Source organism: Bactrocera tryoni, chromosome 2, assembly GCF_016617805.1.
Source record: "Bactrocera tryoni isolate S06 chromosome 2, CSIRO_BtryS06_freeze2, whole genome shotgun sequence".
Classification (NCBI taxonomy): domain Eukaryota; kingdom Metazoa; phylum Arthropoda; class Insecta; order Diptera; family Tephritidae; genus Bactrocera; species Bactrocera tryoni.
Window position 1 is genome coordinate 20,466,602 of NC_052500.1, and position 14,090 is coordinate 20,480,691.

At 32.0% G+C, this 14,090-nt stretch overlaps 1 protein-coding gene across 1 annotated transcript in view; it reads left to right on the forward strand.

Moving 5' to 3' along the window:
• The first annotated feature begins 1,495 nt into the window (after positions 1–1,495).
• Positions 1,496–14,090, forward strand: part of LOC120769485 (protein peste-like) — a 42,774-nt gene continuing 30,179 nt past the window's right edge. Inside the window, exon 1 of the mRNA XM_040096512.1 lies at positions 1,496–2,089. The gene's annotated coding sequence lies outside the window, so the exon portion shown is untranslated. The remainder of the gene's footprint in view (positions 2,090–14,090) is intronic.

The window sequence follows — 14,090 nt, forward strand, 5'->3', positions numbered from 1 at the left end:
ATCCCGAAAGTAGTACGGAAATCCCGAAATTTCGGGATTTAGAAGTACGACGAGGAATATTTATAATTAGACGAGAAAACAGGACGAAGTCAAAAAATCCCGAAAGTACTATCCAAATCAGGAATTTCGGGATTTAAATATTACTTACATGGTATTTTTCAGGTATCACTACGAAAAAAATATCAGACCCAATTGAAATACTACATATGTACTTGTATGTATCTTATTTTACTCATCTTGGGTTTGTGATTTCGGGAATTTGTTTGCAGATTGTAGCGTTGTCTTAAATAATAGTTTGTGTCGAATTTCGAGAAGATGTCTCGTCAAATAAAAAAAATTTCTATACAAGAATTTGAATTTGAACGTTTAATTTGAATGGCAGCTATATGCTATATCGGTCCGATCTGAACGATTACGGAGACAATACCGCTAATAAAAAAGTTTCCCATAAAAGGATTTAACCCTGAACGTTCAGATTATAATGGAGATATATACTATAGTAGTCTTAAATCGGCGTTTCCGACAAATGAGTAGCTTCTTTGGGGGAAAAGAACGTGTATGAGATTTCAGATCATCAATTGGGGTTTCGGGTTGCCAATAGGTACTACTTCCAACTGCTATATGGTGCAGAGGCATGGACGATGACAACATCTGATGACCTTTGCGCATTGGCAACGGAGAATACCGCAGTGGATGGAACGTTGAGGTGTACGAGATATACGACGACATTAACATAGTTCAGCTAATTAAGAGACGGTGGCTACACTGGCTAGATAATGTCGTCCGAATGGATAAAAACACTTAAGCTCTGAGAGTATTCGAAGCAGTGACAGCCGGGTTAAGCAGAGGAAGAGGAAGACCTCCACTCCGTTGCAAAGGCCAGGTGGAGAAGGACCTGGCTACACTTGGAATCTCTAATTGAGGTCAAACAACGAAAACGACTGACGCGCTGTTCTAAACTTGGATATAACCGCGGTGACTTTACTAATAAAGTAGAAAGTAGATTTCAGGTCGGTATCTGAAAAAATGAGGGACTAGTTTACGTGGATACCACCTGACAGTTGGACAAAGTCAATTAAACTAAGCTCGTTACGCTCATCTTTTATATAAACTTATACCTTATAGGGTCTCCAAACTCTTCAAGAAGTAATTACATTTAAAATGTCACCAGAATAAATGGTACACTGGGTTATGCCCAAAAAGCGCTATCGTAAAGAATAATTTTTGTGCGATTACACTGTGCAACCATAACTATTAATACGAACGCATGCTTTTGTAGGCACATAAAAAAAACGAATATACAATAGTTTCCAATTCGTACTACAATAATTCAGAATCCGATTCCGATTGCCGTCGTAATGATGATATGTAGTCGCAGCAACGATGACTATAGCAACGGCGGCGGCGGCTACGGCGACGACGACAACAATGACAAAAGTCATTGCAAACGCTCCCGAACGCTAGCGCCCAGAGTAAACACAAAGGCAAAGCAACAGGCAGCCGTGACAGTCGTTATCAAGCGTTTAACGCGTAAAGAACACATGTTTCGTTAATACGGCGAAGATTTACGAAATTGTGAAAATATCAAACTCACACACTTAAAAGTTACGGAAGTGAAAAGTCCCGTACAATTCGTTCGTGTAACGTTAGTTTGTATTTTGGAAAATTATTCTGAAAAACAGGACGCGTTTCGGAACTGCGGCGCATACTGTCAGTGTATTAGTGTATTTGCTTTGACTTGAGCCCCGCGATAATCGTGACGACGCGCCTGAAAGAGCTTCCCGCTATCAACTGCCATTGATAAGAAAGCCAAAGTTCGTTGTTCAGAAAACTGTTTGATTACGAATATTCGAAATAAATTTTCGCATTTATGAAATTTACCGTTGCTTTTGTATACTATATGTGTAAAAAATAAATAAGTGTGCTGTATATTTTAAAAAGTGTTTTGTATCAAAAGTGTGTATGAAACTTAACAACAAAACATCTGTTGTTGTCTGCACTAAATACATATGTAGGATTGGATCTCGTTTTACAATTCGCGTCTGTTCTGGGTTACCTTGCGTGAATTTTGAAGAATTGAATTTTCACTGTGAGTACTAGTGGTTATGTGATTGGTAATTTTCCATAATTAAGTCACGATTGAAATTGTTTTTATTGCAATTATATTATACATTAATGATTTCTAAGATTACAAACAATTTAAATTACTGGTATAAATGCATCAAAGTGGTTGAGTAAGCTACTTATGTGCTTATAATCTACATAGTATAAAATTTTTAGTATATCCTGGATATTTTTAAGCTTATTTTATGCTGTTCCTAGTTCTAAGAATGAAAAATAATACACAAAATAGTGTTAATATACTGTTATTTAAGGTACATTGTTTTAAATCCGGCTGTGACAGGATCGCAGCTAATACAAAAGTATTCTCTAAAAGATTTTGTCCCTCGGCAGGCAACATCAGTTATTTAATTTACTGCTGTTTAAGATGATCTAAAATGCTACTGTGGTTAGAGCTTTCCTATATACCGGACATATTGTTACTTCAAATAGTGTAAAACCAGCCTAAATAAATTTTAGCTTAGTTGATTATTCTCATATCGGGTAAATTGATTTCAAAGAAAATGAAAGTACATATTGGTATATTATCAAAATCGGTCCTTTTGGTCCCCATAATTGGTTGATAATAACATTTCCTTAAAAAAAACTACAGCAAACTAAGTGCCGGTGCCAAAAACTGGACGACTTCTAGATTTATTTTAGTTTTCACATAGAAAAGTGCACTCACTGTGATGCGAAGAACTTTGTTTTGAAAGACTTGAATAATTTTTATACCTTTAAAAGGGTATATTAAGTTTGCCATGAATTTTGTAGCACTTAGAAGGACCCGTCGTAGACCCTATAAAATATGTATATACACGAGATGATTTAGCCACGATTGTTTGTCCGTCTGGTTGCGTATACGTGAAGTAGTCCATCAGTTTGTAAGCTATCATTCTGAACTTTTGGACACGTCCTTTTATCCTCAAGAAGCTGCTCATTTGCCGGAACCGTTAATATCAGACGACTATAACATATAGCTGCCATACAAACTGAATGATCCAAATCACGAAATATAGCATAGAATATTGTTCAAAGCAACGCTATAATCTCTACAATCTTCGAATAAAATTTTGAGAACGGATCATTAGTTCTTGCTATTGTTTGGAAACTTTTTAATTTGTGTAGGATATTCTAGCTTCCGAAGTTAACCCTTGTTCGTTTTTATTTTTATTTTATTCTACAGCCTTCATAAACGTAGAGAGAACTTAAAGTTGAAAATAGTTATTTCTAAAATTTTCCTTAAAAAATATAAATACATAACATAATGTATGTATATCTTAACAGATGATCCATAGAATTTTTCTGAGCCCATTCTAACAAATTTAGTGAATAACTATGGGATGTGTTTTGATTGCAAAATGTATTTGTGCATGAGGGCACAATAGACCTTAGGGCGTGGTGCAATCCTCATCTATTCAACCTATCTATGGGGAAAAGGCATTTTGGACTAAATTGCTGACATTATTTTGTACAATTAACTCATATCTTCTAACCATTTTCAAAGTTGGCAATTTCAATATATGAGTTTTCCATTTTAAAACAACAACTTGCAGGATCTTTTCTAAATTGTATTCCCCTTCGTTGTGAAAAACATTAGTCCCAACGCTGGATGATTTTTTACAAAGATTTATATTAGATTGCAAATTAATGACTTGTTTACCCACACTTGTGCACCCGCGCTCTTTGCATTTCCGCATTCCTGATTTCATAGTTATATATTGAAAATCCATTGTTGTATATTAAAAATACATTGTGTCGATAATTAATAATATTTACATAACGCGCTCTATCGGCTCGGCAGATGGCAGAAATCAAATAGTTTGTTTTATTGAAGCTCGGAGGTGTGTAATTCAACGAATATAAATGAGTTATAGAACAAAAAAAGGGGGGTCTTAGCTCGGGTGGAACCGAAATTTATATAATCTCGCCACTAAAAGATATTAAAACAATTGTAATATTTTAGGGAACGGAAAAAATTTAATTAAAGACTTGTTGCATATTTAAAAATTAAATATTTGTTCCTAGAAGTTATTTTAACTAATTTTATTTGGTTTTCTCACCATTAGAGAACCAGCTGAATATCCAAAGCTATTTGAAGCCAATTCCATTAGCATAGATAAGTATTTTCATTATAAGCACTAGGGGAAGGATTGGCTCGAAACATATTAGTGAATTATCTCAAACATTAATCCATATAAAGAGTGATCCATTTCGAGGTTCCTTACATTTTTAAAGAAAAAACACAGAAACTACAAATTTAATGATAAATGTTTATTATCATTCGAAAGACCGTTCTTTGGCATTTTTTTTGGAAAATTATCTCTTTCATATGTTGGCCGCGGCAACGTTTCAGATGTTCCATGCGTTTAGTCCATTTTTCGATGGATCGTTCGAGCATTTCGACTAGTAACGGGCCATGACACACGTGATATCTTGCTTCAAGGCCTGAATCGAAGCGGAATTGACCGCAAAAACTTTAGCCTTTACATATCCACACAGGAAAAAGTTTAAAGATGTGACATGATCTGGCCAATCGACCGGCCCAATACGTGAAATTATCTGCTCACCAAAGTGTTCCCTCAATAAATCTGTTCAGGTTGCTTTTCGTCCTAAATTTGGCAAATTTGCTTGTTTACATACCCATTGAGCTAGTTGAACAAAATTTGGCTTGGGCCGAAAGAGTCGGATCTTCTTAGAACTTTTCAAGAGCACATATAGCGAGCCTTATCCCTGCATAAAATTGGGCCGAAAAGAGTCGGATCTTCTTGGAACTTTTCAAGAGCTCATGGAGCGAAACGATGACGTTTGGGAAAGTCGATCGGCTTCAGTTCTTGCACAAGCTGTATTTTGTACACTTTCAATTTAAGATCTCGACGTGAAATGTCCCAAGTCGTTCCATACGTCTGTTCGAGTTGCTGTGAACAGCGTCGAATCGACTCTACATGGTCTTCGTGTTCACTCTCAGCTACGGCTGCTATATTTTCTTCACAGTAAGTTGGACGTGGTCTATTCGTTCGAATATTATACAATAATGAATGCTGGGTCTCAAGATGGGTGATGATGTCACGAATAGTATGCTCAGTAGACCGATTATGTTGACCACAAGTCGAGCGAATTGCGTGAAACACATTCTTTATAGAACGTGAATTTTTGTAATAAAGTTGAACGAATTGTAGAAGTTGTTCAGGCGTAACTCTTTCCATGATGAATTGCTAAACAATACTGAACAAAAATAATATGACAGCTTGACACTACTCACGCGTGATCTGTCAAAAAGAGGCTATCGAAAAAAATACGTCTACTTGGATCACCCGTTACATTTCGAAATCTATTTGTCCAACAATCCTGATTGTTTTAATGTATTTATACCCTTTATACATAGTTTTAAAATAACCATTTGGTGATATTATACACTTTGCAACATGTTACGTGAGTATAAAATGGTAAATTTTATTCGATAAATCTCCTTACAAATTCACATTGTGATATAGAAAGATTGTTTCTCTGTCGACATTCTGAGCCATTAACTGATGATAGTTCTAATTGTAAACTAATCATAGTACAAAGGTGTTTAAGGGTTAGAAGTCATAAATAACAATCTTTGTTGTAACAAGCTTCTAATTTCACTCTTAAGTTACTTTCTTTAGGCTTCATTACTTAGAAAAATAATTACTGCCTTTTATAGCAGTCTAAATACAAAGTAAATAATTAATAATAATAGCAATAAAATAAAACGGCAGACAGTTTTTTGAAATGCACTCAAAAAGCTACATATACACTTGAGTGGACACTTGTACCTATACGAGTAGTATTAAATATGATGCGGCATTTAAGCACAATTTGTTTACTCTGCATTTGTAATAGTTTTGTATGATTCACAAACAGGAAAAATGAAACAGTCAAGAAAACAAACAGAAACAGAATGCGATTCCAGGCGTTTATTATAGCAACTTACACCGCCGATAAAAAAAAGAAAGAAAGAAGCATTTTCGCAAATAAATCGGTAAAATGTAAATAAATTCAAACAAGTGTAGGCACATGTGTATTATTTGTTGTTTTATTGTTTCATTTGTCGACGGGAACTACAGTCATTTGTTAATCTTGCGCGTCTGTTTATTTGGAATGCAATTATTTTTGTCAGTAAGTGCATTACGTTGCCGCCTCTTTAAACTGTCGATGCAGATGGCGACCCAGTGAGAAAATAATATTGAAGGAATGAAAAAAAAAATAAATAAATAAAATAAACTACCTTAAGAAAAATATAAGAAAATAATGCAATTTATTTTAGAAAGATTTTTACAGTTTTGAAGCTGCCTAAAAACTTATTGATTTTTAAGCGAAAAATTTAAATTTTTGTCAAAAATTTGAGTGGCTAGATAATAAGTAGTTGCTAAGGAAACTACTTTAAGACTTTAAGAAAAAAATATTTAATTTTCTTTTAAAGATTTTTACAGTTTTGAAGCTGCTTGAAAATTGTTAAAAATTTGTACAGCAGACATTTTCTTCATATCGTAGCTTAAAATGTAAAACAACGTAACATCACTTTTCATATGTTGACAGGCGAAGGAAAAACAAAACTTGAGTTTTGGTTACGAAATGGTTATATATTGGTTAAAAAATGGTTACATATTGGTTATAAAAAGGTTATATCTGTCAGCGGAGACTGAAAATTTTATGCTATTATATACATATACATATATGTAACATGATGTAGTGAATCGTTAGCAACAAAAAAATCAATTTCGATTTTTTTGATGATGCGTTTTTTTGCACTTTAGGGGACGAAATATAAATTTTTTGTTGAAATATTTTTTAGCTCATTTCAGTCAGATTATTGACGAAATACAACCTATTTTTGAAATATTTTTTTAGCTCAGTACAGCCAGATTTTGCTACCAAACGTCAAAAAATTGCACATTAATCAGACATAAAGTCTAGTAAAAGAAATGCAATACATTTGCTTTAAATCGAAGGTTATATTTAGCATAGTTAGAGTGATCCAGTGATATTTAGGTCAAATAAACGAAAAAAAGGGAATTTTCATATAAATTTACATCGAACAATACCACTACTATGACAAGTGTTTATTTATTATTATTATTAATTTGCAAATCATCTCGAGTTGGTTAAGTATTTCACCATATCCTCCAGGTGTGAACTTCTGTCATTTAATATGCCAAACTGTAACAATAAATAACCAATTGTGAGCTTGATGGATACTGTATTTGCTGTGTATCTTTAACTTGTATATAATTGAAAATCGCCTTATATTGAATGCAAATTGTGTAGAAGATTAATTGATAAAATTCTGAGCAAAACAGCTTAATGAGACAGTGACAATCTAGCGGATTGTATGTCGTTTGAATGGTTACAAAGGCGACAACTCAAATTATACGGCGTTTTCATTAGGCGCTTTAGGTGAGGGATTGTCAACAGTGCATATTTAATGCAAATAATATAATATTTTTTATTATTTGTAAGTTAGCATGCAAAACTTGTAATTAAATTGTATTTTACCTAACACATTATTGAATAAAAATGGTAATTATTGTGCGGGTTAGTGATTTACTGTTTTATAATTCGTTTCAATAGTAGAAAGGAGTAATAATAAAATTGAAAATAATAAAAATATTAACTATAGATTTTATTTTATGGGCGTCGCTGGACAAATTGTGATTTTTTGAGATAATGTATGTACATATATATAATGGGGGAACTGTCAAAAGATGGGAGAACTTTCAAAAGATCTCATGACATCACAATTTAGATAAAACATTCGGAAATAGGCTATGTTTTCAACAATTTTAACAGAATGTTCACAAGGTGCTATAGCTTGAAGTTGGTTGCTTGTTTGGATATATGTAGAGAAGAAAGAGGATAATAATAATATGTATGTTTTTTTGTTAAAAAATCTATAATTTCAATATTTTTTGAAAATACTGAGAAAACGTCAATAGTATGGCTCTCTCTCTGACGCTCATTGGTATTACAAAACGCAACTTTCGACGCTCAAATTTATAGGTGTCAGCTGTTAGTTGTTTTAATTTGCCACTAATTATTGATAAATCAAAACAACTTTAATCGTTAGGTAAACTAGAGACACGCTTCCAACTGGTTATAAAAGTGCTTTGTACACATCCGTGCTCGTATATTTGTGTACATTAGTATTTATACATTATTTGAAGCCGTTTATGAATAAATGTATAGTGTACATATTGACAATAAGTTAGCAAGGTGAGTACATGCATATTTGTTGCTGTCAACATTAGGCTATTAAACGTCATATCTGTAGGGTGGCTGATTACCGATAGCTTCTAGTCAATGCAGCGTTAGAATGACAAGCTTTTCCGATAGTAAAACACCTATTTATATTAACGTAGATATATAAATATGTATATATATACGTAGATATTACTCCTAAAAGTCGCATTAGTTGCCGGTTGACACTACCCTATAAGTATTAGAATAGCATCACTAGTTTTTTGAATCGGATGCTTACTGGTGATTAAAAAAGGGTCAGTAACGACAACACGAAGAGTAAAAGGTGGTGCTAAAGTCACGGTGAGCCGACGCAAATAGTGTCCAAGCCAGGACTAACATACTTTTCCGCTACGGAATCGACGTACATACGTATTCTGACGCCGCCTTAACGGTTAGGAATGTTTTGCCACATCTTTGGTAAGATTGGCTCGAAAGCACCCATTATAAGCTGTTCCCATACAGCCAAACTCTTAATTTGGACAGTACAGATCCAGTACAGAACAGTTTAATAATCTGAAGGAGGAAAACATCCAAAAGCGTTCTACTTTGACAATGAAAGAGGCATTGTGTTCCATCAGGACCACGCCAAGCCTCACTGATAGTGTCTCACCAGAAACGCCTGAAGCTTGTTTGGCGTGTTCTTATGCATTCAGAGTAAAGTCCGGACCAGTTTTTTGCTAATAGGAACGAGAGTTTCTGTGAGTGTAGCATTATGAAACAGAACAGTCAAAATGTCAAAAATTTATCGAACACAATATTCGTTTAGAGTTTTAGAGAGTGGCGACTCGAACAAACAATTAGTAAAAATCGTATAGACTAGCACAAAGCAAACTTTGTTGGAGTAGTTAAGTCTTGTATCAGTGCTCATACCAAGATTTTTAAACATAACATAAACTAAATACATAAACGTTTGTAAACTCGGCTATAACAGGGTAAGCTGTGTCTACGGTAATAAAAAACAAGGTAAGGGTATACTTTCTTCAAAGGAAGGTTTCAAAAGATATTAGAAAGCTATAAACATTAAATGCAAGATTTGTTTCTTAATTTCTTTAATTTTTACTGTCAATGGTTAGTCAAGTTTCTGGTGGAAAAATGTTTTTAACGGTACAATTTGGTAGCAGAGAAAGTTAGCTGAGACAGAAGAAGAAGAGATTCTTTACAGCTGTTGACTACGAGGAAAATTATAATTATTTCCGAAAACTAATGTTTATAAATAAAGGATATAATGTAGAGAATAAAAAATCGTTTACTCATCTTTATTTATATTTATTGAATAAAAATACTATTTCTTACCAAAAAGTCATAACAAATAGCAAAAATTAGTTCACAGCCCAACCAGGCGTTGTGATAAACATAAAAAAATCAGTTCTTCGATACAAAAATAATAGTAATATGTTTTCCATTTTCAATTTTTTGGTGGAATTAGAGTAAATATATCCTCTACAGGGTCAGCAATCTTAAAGAAAACATATTTAAGGGATAAAAAATTTTTTGGGACTCGGTTATAAAAGGTACAAGTTTACATTTTGTTTTGGTTTTATGAAGCATGGCGGCATGAAACACCATTTCGAATAACAATTAAATCATTCAACAATTCTATATTGCGTGGTGAAACTAAAATTCATTTAATCGTTTTGAAAAATACATTGTTAATTGTAATTAAGGAATTATTACATTATTAGCATATTCTTTCATAACAAGTAGGTACTCATTTCGTCTGAAAAGCAAAATAACGTAACATTACTTTTCATAAGTTTACAGAAGGAAAACCGTATTAATAGAAACCAATCAAATTGAAAAAAAAATTCAGTTTTGTTTATAAAATGGTTATATATTGGTTATTATACACTCATGTTAAGCAAAATTTGAGTTTTGGTTATACTTATATATTGGTTATTATTATATCTGACAACGATTTTACATTTCGTTTAAAGAACCGTTATTTTATTTTTAGGTGACGATATGTAATTCTACCTTAGGGGCCATCCCTCACATTTAATTTTTCAAATATATCAACTCAATCAGCTATTGCTTTGCTAAATCTCTAAATCTATTTAAGTGCCAATTAAGAAAAATGCGAACTTCTATTTTTGTTTGATTGAAATTGATTTAGATCGTTTTCGTATCTTAGTAAAATACGTACACACATTCTCACACGCAGATGTAGTCAATAGCACTATTTTCTCTGCGACGCTCAAGTCCATTCACTAAAATCAAATGAAATAAAGTAAAAATGTTTACGCGCACCTCTAGGTCGTCGGACTTTGTATATATGTATGTGTCGCGCACACACGAGAATAGATGGTATTAACAAGGTATTTATAAATATATTTGGCACTATATTTTGTTATACTATTTAGTTTTCCTAACTCATCGATCGATATTTAAGTTTTTTAAGTTTTCTTAAACAATTTATATAATTTTCCCTATGGATAAGTTTACTTCAAAAACGTTTGAACCCTTGTTGGAATATTTCATTACTTTTTTTTACTATTTGGATTAAAAATATTAATTGGCAAGCTTGTAAATAATATTTTTTAATTTAAGCGATTCGAAAGTCTCTTCATTATTTTAGGCGCCTTATAAACTGTTTTTTATTTAAGGTCTCGAAAACCTCTTTAGTATTTATTGTGTCTTATTAATTGTTTTCATTACAAATATTTAAACAGGTGGCAACCTTGTACAATTTTTTTTTTATTTTAAGGTCGAAAACCTTTCTATTATTTGGTGCGTCTTAGAAATTGTTTTGATTACAGACATTCAAACAGGTGGCAACCTTGTAAATTTTTTTTTTAATTTTAACTTCTCAAAATTTTTTAAATTATTTATTGTGTCTTATAAATTGCTTTGTCTCTAGTGATTCGAACAGGTGGCAACCATTTACAATTTTATTTTTTAATTTTAACTTCACGATAGCTTCAGTGCAGATGACAACCTTGTACAATTTTTTTAATTTTAAGGTCACGAAAACCTTTGTATTATTTAGTGCGTCTTAAAAATTACTTTGAGTATTTAGTGCGTTTTATAAATTGTTTTGATTACATACATATATTCAAACAGGTGACAACCTTTTTGATGGAAAATCACTCGAATATTATACCCAAAAAGCTAAGAAATATTTTCAAGCTCGTTATATTCAGAGTACCTATGTATATACATAGCGGTATAAAGCCTATAACGGTGAAAACACAATAGTGGTGAAAAGGAATATAATACAACGAGCGAGAAGAAATTTCTTTGCACACGATTGATTTCACTACCGATATTATTATAAACCGATCAATAGCTATTTTTTAAAATTCATAAAACTTTAGCCTTTCATCTACTTTGACATTATTTCTCTTAGTATTCCGAAGTTTGAAGACTTTGAGTTATTTTTACACCCTTCAACCGGTTAGTAATTTAAAATTACTTCAATTATAATTAATTTATTGCCTTTAATTTAATTACATACCTAGTTTCAGTGCGATCCCAAATGTATATTTTTGTCATTATTTTTTTATTATCAAATTATGAACAGATGATTTATTTTGTTTTGTGTGAACGCATCTTCTAATTACATCGCCTTTGACACGGTTAAACTTTCAACATTTGTTTCGGTGTTATCAAGTAGTATAAAAATAATTATCTAATTAAAATTATAAGCGTTATATTTCGAGCAGGTTTAATTGGTATACTCAAAACACTGTGCTAGTATACTTTTACTTTAAGCGTTCTTGATAAATCTAATTTTCGAGTTTTTGAAAAAATGCATTAAAATTTTTTTGATAATAAAATATAAAAGTCAAACGTGTGTATATAAATCATGAATTCAAGATAATGACTTTAAATACAAGAATTTTAATATAAATATATACACATATAATACATATTCGAACCGATTTCGTATAGATATATTGCACAAATATAAGAAAAAATCAAAGGTTGAAGTTTTGGTGAGAAATATTGTATGGAGCTTGGATTGACAACTTATAAAAGAAATACTTATGTCGACTTGAGAGGTTAGGTTCTAGAACTTTATTTATGGGTCTAAACTTACTATACATTCCAAAACTGAACATTTTACTTGGGTATATTTTGGTTTTTTATAGTAGTTTTTTTTTTTGGTAAACCCAACCTACTCCCAACTCAAGACTCTCCCACGGGCCCACCGATTAAGTATTACTTGGATATTGGCAAATATAGGATATGTTGGAAACATGCTACAATACAGAGTCATGATGTAATATGTCTTGAAGTCTACATATGTAACTGAGAGTAATTTGAGGAAATTTACATTGTTGAAGACTATCACATAATTTATCAATGAGAGGTTAGGTTCTATTACGTGATTTCTGAATTAAGTAATCTTACTATAGATTCTAAAACTGGACTCTCGCTGAAAAAGGCTCTATCGAGGAGCTTTGGTATACATTTTTACATGAAAAGGCAAAGAAATAATAAATAAAAAAATAAAAAATAATCTGCGAATTTACTAGAACGATTACTTGGAATATTGGCAAATGTAGGATATGTTGGTAGCATGCTCTAATGCTGCATCATGATGTAATCTGTCTTGAAGTCTACATAAATTAGAAAAATTTGAGGAAATTTACATTGTTGTAGACTTTATCACTCTATTTATGAGACTATATTATGTAATAAAAGAAAGGTTATAAAACTTTTAAGTTAACAGTCCAATAAAATTTAGTGGAAGATGAACATTACGTACATAACTCTGATGTAGTCTATAATTAGCCTTTGTGTAAAAAATAATTAAAATCATACTTCGGGTATAAGCTAGTACACAAAACCGCGTCTTCAAATTAGGCTTTAAATCTTAAAAACAAAAAATACAAGCTGCTAGAGTTAGGCTTACGATGAAATTGTGTACATATTTATTTACAAAAGTGAACATTTGTAGATTTTAGATTACATCACACATATGTATGTATGTATGTGCATTTCCTCTATTGTCATCTGTCTAATTGTGAAGATTGCCATATTAAGCGCTAAAGTTCAGATTTAATTGCTATTTAATTGCGCCAAATCTACCATAAATTTCACTATTTTCAAAAATATGATGTGAATTACTATACTGGAATTAAATTATTTTTTCATACATACATACATGCTACATATTTGGATTTATGTACTTAGATTAAAGGGAGATATATGTAATTAAGCACATATGTATGTAAGTTCGCTTGCTTGAAATTTGAATTTAAGCGTAACTTAATAGTTTCGAGTATAATAAAAAGTCAGTGTCTTCTAAGGTTGAGTGTGAGCAACAAGTGTTAAATATACAAAGGAATGCAAAAAGTTATTAATTCGATTAAAATTTCATATTTGACAGTGAAATACGAAATTGATATATTTTTATGCCTCATCAAGTTTAATTGGATCAATTCAAAATATATTTGTATAAATACATAACATAAAAGAAATGGAATTTTTTTTATTTGTTGCCGTGCAATATTTTTCTAATCCAATAATGCTGAGGTTTCCGGTTTCTTGAAAAAGGTATTTGAATATTTTTAGCTTTATATGTATGTACTGTTCATACATAAGTGTCATATTTCCAAAATGAGTGCCCTAAAATTAGTTAAATACCAAAAGCTTCAAATTTTCAATAGATGCAGGGTGGCGAATCGAACTATTCAATTGGAGATAGCATAGCAAGCGATCAACTATTTACAACACAAGCTCAGTGTTTAATGTCATGGAACTATCTGACACGTTGTTAT